Source organism: Lonchura striata, chromosome Z (assembly GCF_046129695.1).
Source record: "Lonchura striata isolate bLonStr1 chromosome Z, bLonStr1.mat, whole genome shotgun sequence".
Taxonomy (NCBI): Eukaryota; Metazoa; Chordata; class Aves; order Passeriformes; family Estrildidae; genus Lonchura; species Lonchura striata.
This window is the reverse complement of record NC_134642.1, coordinates 32,277,929-32,298,426: the sequence shown is the minus strand read 5'-3', so window position 1 is coordinate 32,298,426 and position 20,498 is coordinate 32,277,929. Positions and strand designations below refer to the sequence as shown.

At 40.9% G+C, this 20,498-nt stretch overlaps 1 pseudogene; it reads right to left on the bottom strand.

Annotated features, from left to right (window-relative positions):
* LOC144248318 (chondroitin sulfate proteoglycan 4-like) overlaps window positions 1–20,085 on the bottom strand; it is a 30,281-nt pseudogene extending 10,196 nt beyond the window's left edge.
* Between the last annotated feature and the right edge of the window lie 413 nt (window positions 20,086–20,498).

Here is a 20,498-nt window from a genome sequence, read left to right as displayed (position 1 = left end):
TATTCTTGTATTACTCTGTCACAGAAAACACAAACATGCACTGGACACCATTCACTCTTGGCTACAGTGAAATATTGTTGAGAAGTATATTCAGGGCAGGTAGCTCTGGGTGCAGCTCCAGTGGAGCAGCAGGTTGGGTTCTGGATGGCAGAAGCCTGAGGCAAGAGGCCCTGAACTGCTGAGCCTTTGCTTAACAAATGGCACAGGCACCTGCTGCCAGGGGACCAACACTCAGAGACATGGCAGGAACAGAGGACTTCATACTTTTGTGGCTTAGACTGCAAAGTCTTTTGGTCAGGCTCCCCTGTCAGGGGCTGCCAGCTGTTATTCTGCTGTTGCACAATAATCAAATTATTTTAGGGATACAGGCACCTGAGACTCTGCTAAGGGAAACCTGAGGTGAAGCCAGTGAGGAAACCTTGTTTGACTGTGTGAATGTTGGGTATGTCGAGCAGGGCTCACTAGAGCCACCAGATGAGAAGGTGGTTCTGTCTCAACAATCAAAGTCCTGGATGGTGTCAGTGTGACTGCCAAAGGGACTCCTGAATGAGCAGACAGGAAAGTATTTCTTTAGCAATACATCCAAGATCATCCTGAAAGCAACTTTTGCTTGAGCCCTTGTATCTTAACTAGAATTAAATAAATTGGTAATGCAATTAACATATTCCCCAAGAACCACTGGCTGTTGTTTTCAGTGAAATCCAGACACTCCTTAGATGTAAATCAGCAGGAGTGCCCGTTTTTTTCTCCACTGACTTGGTGGAGCAGAAATCTAGTTAAACTTGGGGAGAAAATTACTCCAAAATTTCCAACTCTATTTATGTCTTAGGAGGGTCTAAAGCACTTAGGCAGTCACATTTTGGCAAAAAAAGAAATTTGGGGAGAAAAGTAACTTCAAAGTTCTTTCATTTTGTTTTATATTTAAAGGTCTGAATAAACTCTCGGGTTGTTTCCTTAGCCTCTTCACTGCACTTTAGCTTTGCTGAAGAAGGTATGTTGTCACAGCTTAAACTATTTCAGAGGTTATGTGTACGCATAACAAATGCACATTTTTTTCCTTTAATCTTAGGACCTGTATGTACTTTGGCACAAGCAATAGCAAAACACCTGCAGGAGTCTGAGTGGATTCCTGTAAAAACACATGTCTCAGAACTGATAGGATGCTTTTAAGCAGAGGTTCCCCATGTTGTTCAATTAGGTAAAAAGACCGAAAAAAAAAAGTGAAACAGTAACTGTTGCAAAGAATTACCATGCTCTTGTATTTGCTTTGCCTAATTCAGCCATAAGATATTGCTACAAGAATATAGATACTGGAAGCCAGAGAGTACCATATACTTTCATGTAAAAATCATCATACTTTGCCTAACTACAAATTAACATACCCGAAAAATCAAATGTGTGTTCTGAGATTACAGTTAAAAATGCACCTAAGAAATGCTCTTATATTAGCCAGGCAGCTGAAGCAGCTCTGGAAGGTCTGATCATATTGTTTTTATTTTGAAAGTTTTTATTTTCTGATATATTCTGACAAAAAAGAGCCAGTTGCTTATTCAAAAAAGCATCTGGGAGTCTACTCTTTGTACTAAATTGTAAAAAAACCCAAACAACTCTACCTATGCAACCTCACTTGCTTTTTTGGCTAAGGCAGGTCAACTGCTTCCTTGACATAGACGTTATGTCATCAGCAGTCAGGAACAGAACTGCATCTTGACGTTCTGCTTGGGCAGAGCATTTATCATTTTATCACAATTGACTTTTAAAGATGTGACTCATCAGATGTGATTAAAAGGACACCAGAAAGAGGGTTTGCAAAAGCTGCACAGAGAAGCAAAAGACTTCAGAACCAACAAGAGTTCAATTTTTTACTGCCCTAAGAAAACACTGTTAGCATTTAAGGGCAGGGCCCATACTGCAGAAGTGACAGGGGAGCACCCTACAGTGAAGCAAGAGTGGAAAGGAATTCTTATGCTGAAAGAGGGAATAGAAAAGGAAAAGTGTGTTCTATTTTTGCATTTACACTGGTGACAAAACAATCAAGGATATGGAGGAAAGAAATAATCCAAGGGGAAAACATGAGAGCAAAGAGGAAGATTTGCAACTCACACCACAGAATAAGCAGCATAATGTTAACTCATAAGCCTGAGCAATGTGAAGGGAAAATTCTGAGGTCTAATTTAGAGTCATAAAAGCAAAGTATGGTAGTACTTTCATTGGCAGTATAAAAGACACTGAGGATGAAGAGTCATTGCCACATACAGGTGTAAAAAATGTACAGTGCTATGAGGAGTAGCCAGAGAATGGAAGAGCTGCTCAGCCAAGAAGAATCTGCTCTTCCCTTTGGAAAGGGTTCAATTGAGTAGGAAGGATAGATGGGGAGGAGACAAAGAAGCCAGCACATGCTGTAAAACTGATGACAAGGAACAGAGGAAACATAGAGAAAAGGGATAAAAAGCTGAATGACAGCAACAACACAAGGAAAGGCCCAGGGCAAGGCTGGAAGCAATAAGATGGGAGTAACAATTACATTTCCAGCAACAGGTCAAGATGAAGCAGGGAAGAAAATTGCTGACCAAGAAATGAAAAGAAGCAAAATGACCAGTGTACTTTGTGAACCACTGGACAGACAGCAGAGCCAGAGTGGCTGCCAAAACCTGACACACAACATGGGTAATTTTATGTTACAAATTTACTCTACAGTCCCACTCAATGGAAAACGTATTTTTCTGTTCTTTTCACTTTTATTAATCAAGATTCACTCTCTAAGACTATAGATGTGCACTCGCCCTTTCTGGAACACAAATTAATTCCCTCACACTGTCCTACCATCACAGAGCTTTTTAATATGTCAAAGTCGCCTTTGGAACAATTTAAATAGCTTGGCTCACTTTTATCATGCACTTGACATCTTCTTTCCTGACCAAATTATTTGAGCAGGATACTTACAGCTCACAAGCAGCTGATTGTAAAGCAATTTCAGCAACACATATGCACTTTGCAAGACAGTGCATCATAAGGCAGAGTACTTGAACCTCATGAAAACACAATACAAATATTGAGTGACTGATGCACCCAAGGGAGCACTGGAACTCCAGCCTGCCTCAGGGCTGGCAGGAGAGCAGTGCATCTATTCTATCTCCATCCCAAAGCAATTATTTATTCCTTCTGTAGCAGCTCCTTTCTTCTTTCAACTGAGGTTGAGTAGTAATACAGCTGAAGCAGGAAACAGGTAGCCATCACCCTGTGAAAGCCCTACCTCTTCTGGCTGGAACCCCACTGGGAAGTTCTCTCCTGTAGTTTCCAATCACTGCCACTCAAGGATGCACAAACCTGCCGTGACTTCTTTAATTCCCCACACATTCCCCCAAATGCAAAAAAACCCCAATATCTAGCTCTGGACAATAGGAGAAAGACTCAGTGTTTAAAGCTTAGTTATTTCAGAACCTGAAAGGGACAATAATATCACACAGATGAACCATAACTTTATCATCCATCACTGCACTATGGCAGGTATCTGTGAGACTGTTGGTCCATGAACAGCTCTGCAATGTAGCAAGACAGAAAAGCTTTAGGAAGTCACGGTAGTTAAAAAATGCATTTCCTATCTCTGAAAGGTGCATGGAAATGCTACCCCTACTGCAAAATTGCTTTCAGAAAGAAGCCTGCTATCTCATGAACCACAAGAACACCAAGATATCCCAGTGAGCACACATTTAAGTGGACATCAGACATCTTGTTTAGTTTTTGAGATAATGTATAACCTGTGTATAAGCACATCACATAACCAATATTCCAAGATCTTTGTGACATTAAAATGGGATCTTTAATGGATTATAAACACAAATATACTGAATAGGAGCACTATTCTGGTATTAGATGGGGTATTTCATACCATTGTGTACAAATACCAGCTGCCCTTTAATTATATGAGCCTGGGTAAAAGTAAGGATGCTCTTGTTTGGAGAAAACTTCAGAGCCAAGTGTCCATTGCTAGGTGGAGTAATAGAATACACCAGTTCTGATGGTGAGGAGTCTTTGTCTTCTGCACAGAGGTCACCAACAGTTATTTCTTTGACTGAACCCACCCAGACCTAGAAAAGCAAAAATAATTTTAAAAATAAATAAATAAATAAAATGCATACAAAAGAAAATTGTGACAATAGGAGATGAGGTACAGGGATGGATGACACATGACTCTAAGAAAAAGGGAGAATAAAATAAAGATTTGTGGTGTGCAACACTAGCCGCTATAACAGGTTTCTAAACTGTCCATCCAAATCTCTTATCACAGAGTAACATAGCTCATCCTGGCCAATAGTTTGCAAAATACAAGACCTTGAAATAATACAAGCAGACACACCCTATACCAGTTAAGAGTTTCAGACAGTTAGAGAACAAGTGCTCTATTTGTCAAGCATTATACCAATTCCTAGAAACATAAAAAAAATTGTATTATGATAACTGAGTGAAGGAGCTGCTTTCCAACACATACACATGAATATTAGTGTCATGTATTTCACAGCAGGTAAGACACTGAATATGTTCTACTTTCACCAGCCAAAAAGATGAAAGCATAACAGCCTGGGGATAGCACAAACTCTAATACAAATGGAACACTTCTTGTAGCTGCACTATTTTCTTCTAGCAAAATGCACTAAAGGCTCTTTTTTGTGCACTAAAAATCCTAGAGATGCTAGGTCAGAGCATCTCAGGGAGATAAAAACAGCCAAACCTCCAACAGCTGCCTACCATTTTACAAGGTTACACTTGCAGAAAAACAGTTAACTAGTTTTTAGAAAGATGGTATAAAAACCATTCTTTACTTCTGGCAAATCTAAACCTGGAGCACATTCTAAGTCTAATTCCAGATGAGAGCCCGGAGATTATTATAAGGACTGGAAGACTTCTTCTATAAAGTCAGGCTGAGAAAATAGGGGCTGTTCAGCTTGGAGAAGAGGGGATTGTGTGGGGACCTCATAGACACCTGAAGAAGCCTACAGTGGAGCTGGAGAGGGATACTCTGGCAGGAACTGGAGTGACAAGGCAAGGAGAAATGGGTACACAGTGAAAGAAGAGAAATTTAGTTAGGTATTGGGATGAAATTCTTTACTGTGAGGGTGGTGAGATACTGGAACAGGTTGCCCAAGGAGGTTGTGGATTCCCCAATCCTGGCAGTGTTCAAAGCCAGGCTGGACAAGGCTTAAAGCAGGTCCAGTGGGAGGTGTTTCTGCCCACAGCAGGGGGAGTTGGGGCTAGATGATCTTTAAGGTCCCTTACTTCAAGCAGAAAGAATTGAACTCAGGGTTTTATTCCTATCTGACTGGAAAGGAATCCTTGTTTGGAAAGGATAAGCAGTGGCCCACTTTGTTCTTCACCTCTACTGTATACATCTGGAAGTACAGACAAAAGTGTTAACAAAGAACAATACGTATTTATCTCAACATGAAATGAAATTTCTAAAATATTCACTACATCAATATCAATCATTTCCATACACAATTTATAACAAAATGTAAAATCTTAAGAGCCTAAACCTTAAGTACCTCAGCTTGAGCTTCAAAACAGACACTGCATCATTCCTTCCTGTCTTCCTAGGAACCCTTAATAGTACACTTAATAAATATCTGGTAGTAACATCACACCAAATGGTTGAAGGGGACAAATGATCCTTAACAAAGAGCATTTTACCTCTGCCAAAGCCAAAAACCAGCAATCACAATTCACTAAGTATTAATTCTACTTTTAACATGAACTGTGAAAGAAAACCTTTTGAAAGACTGAAATTTGTGCGACCACACTTCAACAGAGGAAAGATTTCATTTTACATTGTGTCACAAAATATGTGCTATGATAAAAGAGATACTAAAATTAAGTTCAATTTTTTTTTCTAATCAGAAGTTTGAAAAGTAAGTTTATAATAGAAAATACCTTTCAACTAGCAAATAATAATTATTTTCTCCCCTGAAATATGTATTTTGATGTAATGTAATTATTAATATTAAATTTTGATAAAGAATGACACTTACAGAACAGAACGACAACTAACGCCATAGGATGACTTACTGAGTGGCGCCAAATAAGCACATCAGTGTCACAGGTTTTGTACTAAAACCTTTTAATTCGTCCCAGTAGCACTTGTGTAGATTATTCTATGAAGAAAATAGAAGGTAATATACAGAATATGCAAAAATATAAGAAATGATAATGGACACATATTATTACAAATGATTCACTAAGTTTCAAATTATTTTTCTTACTAAAGGAAAAAAGAAAATTTCTAATTACAGAAAACTGTTTTTTCTGTAATGTCAGTATTTAATTCTCTTGTCTCAAAATACTACCTTTTAATGCTTTTTAAGTACTACACATGGCCTGCAACATAATCTTTGAGGAATGAAGAGCTGAAAAGAGCTGAAAAGAACCATAGGGAAGCAAACACTGAGAACACAGCAAGAATTGTACAAGCATATTGTTTTTCATATCTGAGATAAAAATCTCCTTGAAGAGCACCATGAAAATTGTATCTGAATTTCCATGATGTAGCATGAAACTGATTTTTCATGTGCCTAACATAGTTCACAGGCATAGTAAAAAAAAAAAGGTTCATGATTTTGCTGATTTAAAGTAATTTATTCGGCTCTATTTATAGGATTCAGCTCATCACTATCTCCTTGCATGCCACATATTCTACCAGATACTCTGTATTCACATTTTAACACTCCAGAGAGCAATTTAGAGAAAACAACAAAAACAGTTTAAATTTCTGCGTTTTTTAAAAACCCTAATTCTAGGAAAATATAGCCCCCTTGTGGCAACAGCATTTCATAGCATTGCCACCCATGTATTTAAACACAAACAATTGCAGCATATAATGCCAGGATAGTGATTTTCTTAAAAACATCCTATTTCCTTTACCCATTCCCATTCCAGAAAAAAAAATGTCCATAGAACCTGTGGAAATTTTAAGAAATTATATCTAAAATGCTGATAATTTCAGTTTCTAAATAAGAATATATCTCATTTATTTGTAGCAATAGAAAGGATTTAAATTAAATGCATTACAGAAGTTCTCAGGACAGTAAAACTTTCTGCATCTCAGATGCTATATCATAAATCCGGGGGGGTGGGGGGGTGTGAACACCTTAAACCCTTACCTTATTTACTTTTACTTCCTAGAGAAAAAACAGAGAAAACAGAGAAAAATTCCCAAAATGGTTGGATGTCTGTCACTCTGAAACTCCCCCTATGGTGCTCATAATGTTGATAGCAACAGAAAAGTCTGTTTGAAGAAGGGATGTTATGGCTGTCTGAAGTGAGGAAGCTAGAGTCAGACTCATTCAGCATGTGTACGCACACCTAATAGTTTCTTGCATTTGGACAGAATCCCATGACAAAGGCCTAAATTAACTTCCATATGCCCACACCAACATCACTAGCCACATAATGCACCTCTTCACATGAGCTACTTCTCAGCAGTAGATGCCATATCCTAGCCTATATTTTTAATCATTCAGCATTTCTTTCAGACTCTTTATATTGTGACCTGCAAAATGTCTGAGGTCCTAAACTTCAGTCAACTCCAACAGTTCTACTGGACTTCTGTTTTCACAGTACTGGTCAGTCATTTTATACTTTCATACATTTCCAACCTTACTAAATAGATAAAAGAGCTACTGAGTTTTTAAAAGCAACATTGTTATTCAGTATCTACCACCAGCAATGTTCTTGAGGAGAACAGACTGTTTGGCTGAACATGGGACCAGCCATCATCACCCTACACAGGAATGCCCATTTCATCTCAATATTTAGCAGGACTAAGAAAAACCCACTTTCTTCCATTCACCGAAGATATGCAAGTTTGATCTGAGGAAGAATCATTTCAGTGTATTACTCCCAGCAGATAACTTACTGCCAGATTTGTTTTAGACTGATGTTGTAGAGAGGGACAGGCGAACGGGAGATTTCGGGATGTGACGGAAAGAAAGACCCCCATCCCCCTCTCACCCTGCAACGTTATCCATTACCCCAAAGAATGTAACCACAACTAACCCAGTAGTTTTCCACTCCTGACTAACCCTAGAGACCCTGCCAACCCCCCCTGACGTAGCAGAGTCCCCCAAGATTATTTAAACCCATGAGATAAGATAATAAACGCTTTTCGACCGTCCACCACATTGGTGTCCTGCGTGTGTCATTAGCCTGAGTGGCCCAGGGGAGACTGGGCTGCCGTGCTGTTCCTTGCAACCAGGTCGCCGTTGTCTCCCATGAAGGCAACATATCTGGTGCCGAAACCCGGGAATAATTCGCTCGGGTAGCGGGTGTCACCTGGACAAGAGCAGCGGCCAGACCGGTGAGACCGTGTTCTCAGCGGGGGAGACGTCCCAGGACCCGCGGTCGTCATGGACGCCATCGCCAGGGTTGTAAGTGAGGTTCATTAGCAATGGGGAATTGAGTGTAAGCTCAAAGACTTTTATCTTGCTATAGCAAGGCTGCTTGAGCTTGGGGCAATTGAGCGCCCTGTGGATGTTTTGCATCCAGAGATATGGGAAAAATGCACAGCCGTGCTGGCCGAGGACACGAAATCCTCAGGCAGCGGCAAATGCCTTAAGGCATGGGGCAAAGTAGAGAAAGCCCTACGCAAAGCAATAGAAGAGCAGGAGACATGGAGCGCAGCACGTACGTGTTTATTGGTTACACCCAAGCTAGGCGTAGGAGCGACAACGCAAACCGCCCCTGAGGGTGACCCGCCCGGGAGCGGGGATCCGGGGGGGCCCGGCGTGTCGCCCCCCTCCCCGGGCCGGAGCCCGGAACCCCCTGCGGAGCATTCCCAAAGATCCGCGGCTTCACCATCCACCCCGCCACCGCCGGGCAGTGACCCGCTACCGGAGGTGCAGCGGCACGCAGAGCTCTGTCGGCGGGGACTGGCGAGGGAAGCCAGAGGCGCGGGAGCTGCGGCTCGGGGGGAGATCCTACCCACGCCACCCCCGTATTCCCTTGAAAATGGCGCCGGCAGCCAAGGGGAGGGGCGGGGCGCGGGCAGTCTCGGCGCGAAGAACCCAGAGGCGCGGAGTTTCGCTAATGCGCGTGTGCGGGAGAAAGAGGAGGAGAGCGGCAGAGGGCTCGGAGCCGATCAGCAGCCGTGCCTGACGCCGCTACCATGTAAGGGAGAAACCCTCCCCTGCAGGAGGCAGGGCGAGCCCGGGGGGCGTCAGCGGTGCCACCCCCAGGGGGAGGAGCGGGGTTGGAGCCGAACAAAATGGCACCGAGCCCCGGAAGTGCACTGGCATTTGACTTCTGATTCTGAGTCCAGCAGCAGCTCCGGCAGCTCGGAAGAGCTGACGGAAGCCAGCTGGGACCCTGAAACAGAGGAAACAGAGCCAACGCAATTTAAAACAAAACCGAGTAAACCTTTAAGCCACACCAAAAAGCAGCCACAATACGAACCAGCCCAGTTTACCGACTGGGGAGAAATAAAAATAGCCTGTGCTGAATGGTCCCCAGCCGGCATAGCAGCCCGCCGCGGCGCCTCCACCCCAAACACGCCCGAGAGGAGCCTGTTGAGGCTGCGGGAGGAAGGGGCACCTCGCTAAGGACTGCAGGTCCCAGCCCCAGGGAAACGGGAGAGGGAGGGGGCGCGCGGGCCGCACTCAGCCTCCTCCCGCCGCGAATGCAAGGCGGCCCATCTATGCCAACCCCCAGTGGGGCGGGGAGCCCTTATACCCCATACCCACACAGGAGGCAGCCAGCTTCGTACCCTCGCCAGCGAATTTTGCAACACAGCCTGCGGTACCTTCGTACCCACTACCACCGCAAGCAGCGCCCGTGCTGCAGGGTCAGCAAGGGACGCCCCAGAACGGGACCCCTGGGTGGCCCTGGCTATGAAAATAGGGAAGGAGCCCCCGAAGGTGTGGGGGACATGCCGCCTTTATGGCAGTCAGGACCCCCATGTCATAGGGCTTCAGTTTTGGGTAGACACAGGAGCAGACTGCTCGATTTTTCCCCAAGCACTGTGGCCCCGACACTGGCAATGCAAAGAAGTCCCCTCAGTGAACGGAGTGGGAGGGCCGTCCCGAGCTTGGAAAAGCACCCAATTAGTAGCTATAATGCTTCATATAAAAAAGGGACCAGAACAGTAACAACCCACCCCAAAGCCTTGCCCCCAAAAGTCACCAACACCCCGGCTGGCCATGTAGATGCCTTCCAGATAAGCTGCACAGCTGAGTCAGATCCAAACCCAATCCTTTGTATGCTAGAAGCTACCTTTCTAACCCTAAGCAAAACCAAACCTAACCTGACTAACTCCTGTTGGCTTTGTTATGATGTTAAACCCCCTTTCTATGAAGGCATTATTTTAGACACCCCCTTCAGTTACTCCACAGCCAGTGCCCCCCACCAGTGCAGATGGGACACTCCCCGCAGAGGAATCACCCTGAGTCAAATCACAGGACAAGGCAAGTGTTTTGGCAATGCAACTTTAGCAAAGCAGAAAGGCAACTTCTGCACTAAGGTTGTCAAGCCCAACAGAAAGACCAATAAGTGGGTGGTCCCGTCCGCATCTGGGATGTGGGTTTGCCAGCGATCCGGAGTGAGTCCGTGTGTGTTCCTTGCCAAATTTAATGACTCTATCGACTTCTGTGTCCAAGTTCTGATTGTTCCTAGGGTCCTGTACCACTCAGATGAAGAAGTGTACCACCTTTTCAAAGAACCTGACAGACTCCACAAAAGAGAAATCATCACAGGTATAACTATCGCAATGCTGCTCGGCCTAGGAGCAGCTGGCACAGCCACGGGTGTCTCAGCCATCGCAACCCAACAGCACGGACTCTCTCAGCTGCAAATGACCATCTATGAAGACCTGCAGAGAATCAAGAAATCCATCTCCTATCTAGAAAAATCAGTCTCTTCGCTTTCAGAAGTAGTTTTACAGAATAGGCGAGGACTAGACCTCTTGTTCATGCAACAAGGAGGACTGTGTGCAGCTTTGAAAGAGGAATGCTGCTTTTATGCAGATCATACGGGAGTTGTTAAAGACTCCATGGCAGAACTCCGAGATAGACTAGCTCAGAGAAAGAGAGACAGGGAAACCCAGCAGAGCTGGTTCGAATCCTGGTTCAATCAATCACCTTGGCTCACCACTTTAATTTCTGTCCTGGTAAGTCCACTGGCAATACTGCTTTTAGCTGTTACCGTAAGACCATGCCTGCTGAACAAGCTAGTCTCATTTGTTCAGGCCCGCCTAGAACGGGCGAACATTCTGTTCGTGGGCCAGCAACAAATGCTATAAACCAAAAACTGCGAACACAGTCAGTTGCAAAAGCCTTCAAAACTCACCTTGTGAGCATTACTCAGGTTTACCAAAGCCCTTTTTTCCTTACCAAGTTACAAGTTTGTACCTCACTCCAGTGCCTATATCTACGACTACCTCATTTTATTTATAAAAAGGAGGGGGGAGATGTAGTAGATAGAGACAGGCGAACGGAAGATTTCGGGATGTGACGGAAAGAAAGACCCCCATCCCCCTCTCACCCTGCAACGTTATCCATTACCCCAAAGAATGTAACCACACCTAACCCAGTAGTTTTCCACTCCTGAATAACCCTAGAGACCCTGCCAACCCCCCCTGATGTAGCAGAGTCCCCCAAGACTACTTAAACCCATGAGATAAGATAATAAACGCTTTTCGACCGTCCACCACATTGGTGTCCTGCGTATATCATTATCCCGAGTGGCCCAGGAGAGACTAGGCTGCCGTGCTGTTCCTTGCAACCAGGTCGCCGTTGTCTCCCATGAAAGCAACAGACTGCACGTGATCCACCATATGTGAACATATTGGTAGCCATTCACAACAGATACAAACGTGATTTTTCAACACTAGCTTGTGCACGATTAGCAAAACCATGGGCACAAAGGCAACATCCTGGTTCTAGTATGCAGACTGCTTCCCCAGTAGAAAGGATCAACTCTGGGTAGGTGAAGCTTTGTTATCTCTGCTCTTGGGAAGCCTAGATCGACAGATATTTTTAGAAAAATCCATAAGCTGCATTGCAGTGCACTACACAGCCTTATGTCTGTTAATAGACTGCAATTCCAGGAGCTCAATGCCAACAGCTTAATGCCAGCAATGCACCAGAACAGAGACACCGAAAAACCTGACTGAACATGGTCCTCTTTGTGACTAGGCAAAGATTACTACATGCTGTGCTGATGTCTGTAGAGTACCACTGTAATTACTTCAACCAGGGAAGATTTTGCTCTGTGCCACCCAAATGTTGTGAAGGCAGTCTGCCCTTCTGCCAGCAGTCTCTTCACAGGGCAGGCTATCTCCTGTTATGGGCATCTGCAGATTACCTGCTGTTACTGTGAAGCTGCACAATACTACAACTACAGGTAGTTAAAAAATTATGTATTTTCTTGTATGAAAATACACAACACAAGATTACCATAATCTTTACAGTAATATATTCTCCCTCTCCAACACACAACTAACTACATAAAATTAAATGCATATTTTGGTACCACCTATTTATAAACTGCAACATAGAGCACTGGGAATGACTGCAGCTTCAAAATATCCTGTTTATCTTCTTTCAAAGCTATTCCTAAATACCTTCTCTGCTTTGACATCCTCCAGCTGGCTCACTGTGACCACTTTGCTGACCCATGTTCATTTCATCCTGATTTTTGGAGTCACTACATTTCTTTTATTCAGCAGATCTCAGATTGAAAGTCTTTATACATGGGAGCTTTCTGGGCACAATGTCTTTACTAAAATGGTTCTCATTATTGACTGCTATCATAGCACAAAGAAATACTATACAAATACATCCTGGTTTAAATACTATAAATAAGCAATTAATTAATCTGTCTGAAAATGCACTGAAACTGAAGCGATAGTAGTCACTTCCGTAGTGCTAGATAACGTTTCTAAGATCTGTGGATTAAAAAGTCAGCTATGGTTATTAAGCGCTAAAGATAGGTTTAGCTAAAGGTAACTTTAAAATTTTCTTCAGGATTTTCTGGGAGGAAGGCAGTTAGAAAAAGTTAATGTGTTTTCTTAGTTCACAGTATCACACTATGATACTGTGAAGTAATAGCTTCAGTGATTGGACTAATATTTTGATGACCCTAGATTTTCACAGATTGCATTACACTACTGGCAACTTTTTAAAAGGGAACCACTCCTGTTTTGTGTAAGAAATACCCAACACATAATAAATTCACTCTTGTCCCATCCAACTGGCATATCTGGACAAGAGCAGGCAGTACAATGTACTTCAGCTGACCCTTTAGTGCCACTTCATGGCAAGAGGCATAGGGCTGCACAAGGCTGCACAAATACAACAGTGAAAAGTTGGAATTCTCACCATCACTATTCTTGATACTTTTCTAAGTTACATGTTCATTAACAGCCCTCAATACATCACAGTAAACAGCATGAAAACCTAACAAACATCCAGGTGCAAGCCATCCACCCTCAAAAGCCCTACATCAGTCCAAGAGACTTCATCTAACTTCAGGATTAGAAGAATGCTCATTCAACCTTTTAGATAAACTTTACAACAGCCAAGAGAGTTCTCCATATCCAAAATCTTCCTAAACACAAATCATCTACGTACTGCCTCCTTTCATTAGCATTAAATTCTCTAAATCCAAGGACTACTATATATTATATCAACTAGCCTACCAGACACTGACCTTATAGCCTACCAACATTACACAAACATTAAATGGCATCAGAATTAATGGAGTTAATTTTAGCACTTCAAAATGTTGACAAACATACCTGAAGAACTCTGTTTACTTTTACAACAGGAGCTTCATCATTTACTGCACAAACAATTACAAACATAGTTTGGGGCAAACATTTCCACAACTCCATGTTATTTACTATCACAGTAAAACTGTCCATCAGCTCTTCACTGTCATCATGAACATAGTATATTAATTCTTGTTCCACCTGAAAAATATAACAAGCTGAAAAACTAAAGAAGCTAGAAGAAAATAAATGTCACATTGAAAAATATCCTAGTCATGGCTCTCTGTATTTGTTGCATGAACATTTTATTTATGCTGTAATATCAGACTGTACCTCTATCTTTGCTCCATTCACAACAGTAAATTTTATGGCTCATCTGTCCATTCCTCTAATCAGAATATCTTGCCAGTCTTGGCATTCTTTCCTTCCTCCTGAAGGAAAAATGGAAATCCAACCCCACTATATTTAACAACGTCTCCTGGAATCTAAAAACTGAATACAGCTCTCGCAGTATATGGTGACCTGTGATACCATCTTTTTTCTTGGAGCTAAATGACTGAAAATTAGCATATTGTGCATGTAGTGGCTATCTGTGAGCAAAGAAATTACCTAAAATTTTACTTCTTTTTCCACTTTTCTTCTTGTTCAATCTACATAGCACTCCCTTTGGTCTTTTCAAAATGCACAGTCTCATATTTCCAGAGTATCTACAACTCTGCCTGAATGTGAGTGGCCCTTCAGTCTACTGTGGCTATAGTACATTAGTCTATTTCAATAGTGCCATCAAAAAAGTGATGTGGTCCACCACAACAAGGGAGCCTCCCTCCCCACTCCAAATGAACAGCTAGAAAAAACAGAAAGAACTTTAACTCAAGGCCAGAAAAAAGCTCAAACTCCTGTATCTCACTACATCTCACAAAATCCACTCCTTTCAGCAAAGCAAATAATTAATCAAGACTTCGACTAAGAAGATCTAAAGGCATTACCTGTTTTCTGGTTAACTTTATTCCAGGAACATGAGAGTTTTCAACATACCCGTGTTTTGGCTGCTCGTTTAAAATGAATTCACAGCTGAGTCCTGCAAAGTGTCTACTAGAGATTTTTAGATATTCTTCCACCAGAGCTTTTGAGCCCCCTTCAAATACTGTAAAGTTCTGTACTTCCAGTGAAATCATTCTGGGGATGACGTCTACAGAGATCTCTATTCCACTCACTGTTCTGACACCATTGGTCACATCCAGAAAACAATGCTCATCTAGTTGGTCAGAAACTGTCTGCAAATACTGAACTTTGCCCTCATTGACATCTTGCTGTGTGAAGCTCAAAGCTGGGCTTTGGTCAGAACAGAGATAACTTTCTTCTGAGGAAAATGTCCAAATGTATCCATGTACTGGAAGCTGTCTTACTGCCAACACAATCTCAGATGGAGGACTATTTTCATTAACAACCTTAAATTAAAGAACATATCCCAAAAATTATTCAAACAAAGTGGGAGAAATTCTGTAATTCTCTTCTGAATTTTTCACTTTTAATTCTGGGATTGTCTACCTAACTAAACTGGAACTTCTTAGTTGGGTTACACAGTTCCTAAAACAATACAATACTTTAAGCAGACACATATTAAATAAATAAATGGCATAATGGTTAAATAAATGGTATGGGAGTAATTTTGTAACCCCAGATACATTTTGAAAGGTTTTAAAAGAAACCTACTGCATAATTAACTACTGGCCTCACATCTACAGATCCCTGCCTGAAACAAGGAATTCAGGATTTCAGCAATGCGCAGCCAGAGCCCTTTTGCAGTGGTTACTGGAAAGCTACACACAAAAACTGGGCAGGGAAGAATTAATCAAACAGAAATGGCCTCAAGTTTGTGACTTTTTTAAATTTTGGATGTAACTCGCAAACAATTTTAACCAGGCTAGCTCCAAATTAAACCAAACAAAACCCTTTCTTCCTTGGCATTTCCCACCAGCACAATTAAGACCATTACATGGAGTACAAATAATTGTTACACCTAAAACAAATATATACATGCAGAATCTCCAAATAATTTTCTTATACACCAATATGTAATAAAGTCAATGACTGTGGGCAGTATTTTCTTTAACATGATTGGTTTTCCTTCCTAAAAATAGAAGCTTGCTAGTGTCAGTCTCTCCTGAACTAAGCACCCAGAATGCAGTCATATTGGTGGTAATAAAAAGAAGTTAGAGAAGACACAAACTAAAGACACTGCAATGGCTAAAAAAATTGAGGAAAACTTACCACAAGATTGGAGGAATGGAATCATGGTTAACCTACTTGCAGTTTTCCTTTACTGATTTTAACTGGTTTTCCTTCGCTGATTTTAACTGGTTTTCCTTCTTCAACCAAGAGATTGTTTTTGTTCACAATCCTTGGTGGTTGCTGATGACTTTCCAAATACATGCGAACCTATAGTCCAGCACCCAGATGGACATCTCCAGCATGGACTATAAAGTTAACTGTGTCAATAAGGTTGTTGCTGTCATCATGTCTGTAGGCCACACATCCCTTTATCAGATCAAGCTGAGTAAAGTAATCCATTAATAAATTATTCACATATATTCTTCCATATTTTTGGAGAGTATCTCGTATATGTAAGCTAGTTATAATTTCTTATGTCTTGGTTTGTAGTAGCACTTAGGTTAGCTGTTGAAACCGTTTCTTTTTTCCCTTTTTGAACCAACAATACTGTATTATTTGCCAACTTAATATAAGGATCAGTGGCATTAACTTCCAGAAATAAGGAAGTATAGTGCTTGCCATCTATCACAAAAAGCACAAAACACCAAAATCTGCACCATGGTGTATAAACAGGACTTGCTTTTGCTCCAGATCCACTTGTTAGAATTGGTAGAGTCAATGCAATGTATAATTTTTTAGCAACAAGTCCCCATTGGAAATACCACGTCTAGTATACAGCAACTGTCTATCATCAAAATCAGAATCAGGATCATGATAGCAAAGATTTACCAAAGTTAATAATCACTGCCCATTCCTCACAATGTCAAATATCTTATCAATTATCTGAACTGGCTTCTCATCATTCTTCAGCTGGACAGAAATACAGAATCTGATTTCTACTGACAAAGGTTCTACTTCTGAATCAAAGTTAGTCCCCTTTCCTGACTCTTTGCTGGAAGCTCTGACAAGAAATTCGTCAAACATGGTCTCAGAATCGTCATGCACATACATAAGGCACTTACCAGTTATATCTTTGTTAGTGAAAGTTTTAAGATTGTCATTATTCTCAAATGAAACAGAAAAATTATTAAGTTTTAATTTCCCATGCTTAGGAAACTCTATCATTTCATATTGGAAGGTTTTATTATCTGGTGTTTTCACAAATATTTTCATGCTTATTATTAATTTCCTTTCTCCTTCAATAACATTAAGGCCATTATTAGTCAAAATAACATTTCTGAAATCTGATTTGATGTAGACTTCAAAGTCATAGAAATTTGAATCCAGATACTTTGTAGAAATGAGAAATCTAAATGAATCATAATCTTCATGGTACTGGCTGATTAATTCATGCCACTTATCGATCAGTGGCTAAAGACTGAATCTTTTTTCAAAGTCTGGTCATTAAGCAGTATCTGCCCATTTTTTTGTAGGGACAGAAGTTTGAACTGAAGCTCATCTTCAGGTATTTCTAGATCTGCAATCACAACTAACAGATTATCAGAATTCAAGTACTTCTTTCTTGTTTTTTCAGTTTCTAGAGGAGCATGTTCAACAGACTGTACCTTAACCATTTCACTCTGATTGGAACTATGTACTCTTCACTGATTCTGTTTCCTACGCTAACTTTGAACTTAAATCGGTCAGTAATGTTTTCTAGCTGAATACCTTTAAAAGTGCTACAGTATCTCACCCAGTAGCGCTGAAGAGAGCATTAAGAAAAAGTGCTGACTTGTTTCCATATCTCCCTTGAATGCTGCCTTTGCACCTGACCAAAGTGAGGTGGCTCTGATCTCATATCATAATTCCAGCTCCTGGAGGACAGAATTTGTTTCAACTGCTAGATGCCTAGATCTTATAAGAGTTGTAACACCTTGGAGGAGATTTATTCCTAAATTTTTGATAACTCTGTAATCCAAAGGAACTGCCATGAACATAACACAATAGTGTTGCTCACCTCACCATCATTTGCCCTGAGAACAATACTTGAGTTCCTGACACCTGTGTAGACAAAGAAAACAGTGCCTTTGTTTAATTCATCATCAGAAAAGGTAGTGATAGATTTGTCAGGATACCTTGAATTTTCCAAAAATCCTGCATCTGTATTCAGATTTCCAAGCACTGAAAGTCTGAGACTCACAGAATCTGTATCTTCATCTAGAACTTTTATCAGGTCATTAGTCAAACACTCCTTTGAATTCTCTAAGAGAAGAAGCAAGTTTCCCTCATGAAGTATGATCTCAGGTGCATCATTTACTGGAGTAATAGTAATGCTAAACATATGCTGCTAATATCTGAAAGTCTAAGTTAACTTTAACATGCTTAGATTCAAGTGAAGCTTGTTCACCCTCTAGCACAACCAAGTTAGTCAGAACTAAAAGGTGGCTTTTGTCTTCCTTGCCCAGAGAAATCGAGCTTTCATTGGAAATGGCAAATACAAATGGAGCTGCTTTGACAGAGGGGTTTTTTTTCAGCCATCTCTACAGAATGATTTGTTTTAAAAGAACTTGGCATTTCACATCCAGCTGAAATGTCCTTACTTACTAGAATATTCTTCAGTGATTTCTCTTCTGAGTTGGCTTTCAGATTCCTAAAGCAGCCTTTGAAAGATACTCTTCTGGCGTACTTCCCAGATACTGAGATTAACTTCATCACTTCCGATCGTATGCTGTCATCTACACCACCTACAAAGAAAGATCCCTTCAGAAGGGGCAACTTACTCTGGGGAGGTAATGACTTTTTCACAGTTTCTTCATCCACTGTTAGCTGCAAATATTCTGCAGTAAATTTCAGCCTGATGTAGTGCCAGTGACTATCATTGACTGACCTACGAGAAGAAAGATGGATTCTACTTTCATGTTTTCCTACAAAAGCTTTAATTAAACACTCTTCCATTTCCATTGCAATGAAATCTTTCCCTTGCCCAGGCTGGTAAAGCAGCAAGCCACGTGCAGCTGAGGTTTGTAAAACATACGTGAAGATTCCCTCGTCGTCCACATTCCAAGATGAAAAAGAAATATAGGACTTGGAACTGAAGAAACTAATGGGTTCTTCTTCATCTGCAAAGAATTCATCACTGCACCCCACTGAAACTTCACGGATGTTTTTGAAGCCAGGAGAAGGTCTCAGAGGCATCAGAATGTCTAACTGATTGAATGACATACCATCAATACATCATTGGAAACTGGGTAACGCTCAAACAAGGTAGGGAACATCAAGTTTACCAGTATCACCTATGTAGAATCCATAATCAGTGTTTAATTCATAAAGAATTCCAGGCACTTTTGCATTAGTTCTATCATGTTTATCAATTACCAATGTGACGTTATCTTGTTCATGATGTAGTTCAACCAGGTGCCAAGCCAAATCATTCAGCTGAGACCTTTGCTGAGAATACAGTATTCATCTACCACACCAGTTAATTCTCAACTGCAAGAGATAGAATTTTAACTATAAAAATCCAAAATTATCTTTTTCACAACCATACATTAAAAATAGTTAATGCATTAATTTTCATATCTTTTCCCAGTAACCATATAATTTACAAAACAGATTTGGAAGGATAAAATTCTGTGGAGGTTTACTTGTCATCACAGATGTTTGAGTAACTGCAGAAGCAGGAATGGACTCCTCTGCAGTTCTGCTAGAAATAACAATTCCTGAGAGCCCAACTGAAAGTGATCTTTGATTGACTTACCTTGCAGAAAAACAACTACTCAGATCCAGGCATTTTCTGTAACACTGAAATTTTGTCTTTGCTGAATCTCATGGTTTGAACAAAATGATCTTGATTTTAAGATCTAGAGATCTCAAAAGCTATAGAGATATAATTGTAAGAAATAAAAGCCATACTTTGAAATTATCAATTATACTAAGCAACTTTTCAATTTCTCTAAACAGCAACTTGTTTAGATATCTTGTTATAGACAACAGCCTTAAGAAAACTTTGATACGGGCTATACATATTTTTTAGCTACAGTTATAAAGCATACCTGTACATATCCTCAGTGCAGCTCCATTAAACAATAATTGGTCTTCCCAGCTGCAACAAAAAGTAGTCCCTGTGGCTTGCTTGTTTGAAACTGCAACTGTAAGGATGTCTGAGGGGATGCTTCTGCCATGTTCAGCTCCACAAAGCTACCACCATAAAATTATACTGGAAGAAATAAAGGGAAATAAATAGGAAAATCAATCACACACATACAAAAAAAATTTGTCTTTCTTATTAATACCTATATATATATGTAAATAATTTATATTCTTTTCCATATACTGATTCACATACAAATAAAAATAAATTTCAGATATTAAATTCACCAGTCCAAGTAATTTAATAGGAGCCCAATGGCCATACCAGAATGGGTAAGGGATGAATACAGTCCACCTTTCTCATCTCCAACAGTGATGACTGGAATGGCAAGAACCATGCAATTATACTGAATAATTTATTTTAAATACTCCTTCATTTTTGTTTGTTTGTTTCAGGTGTTTTCCTCTGAAATGGACTGGGTTTTGCCACACCCAGTCTATTTCA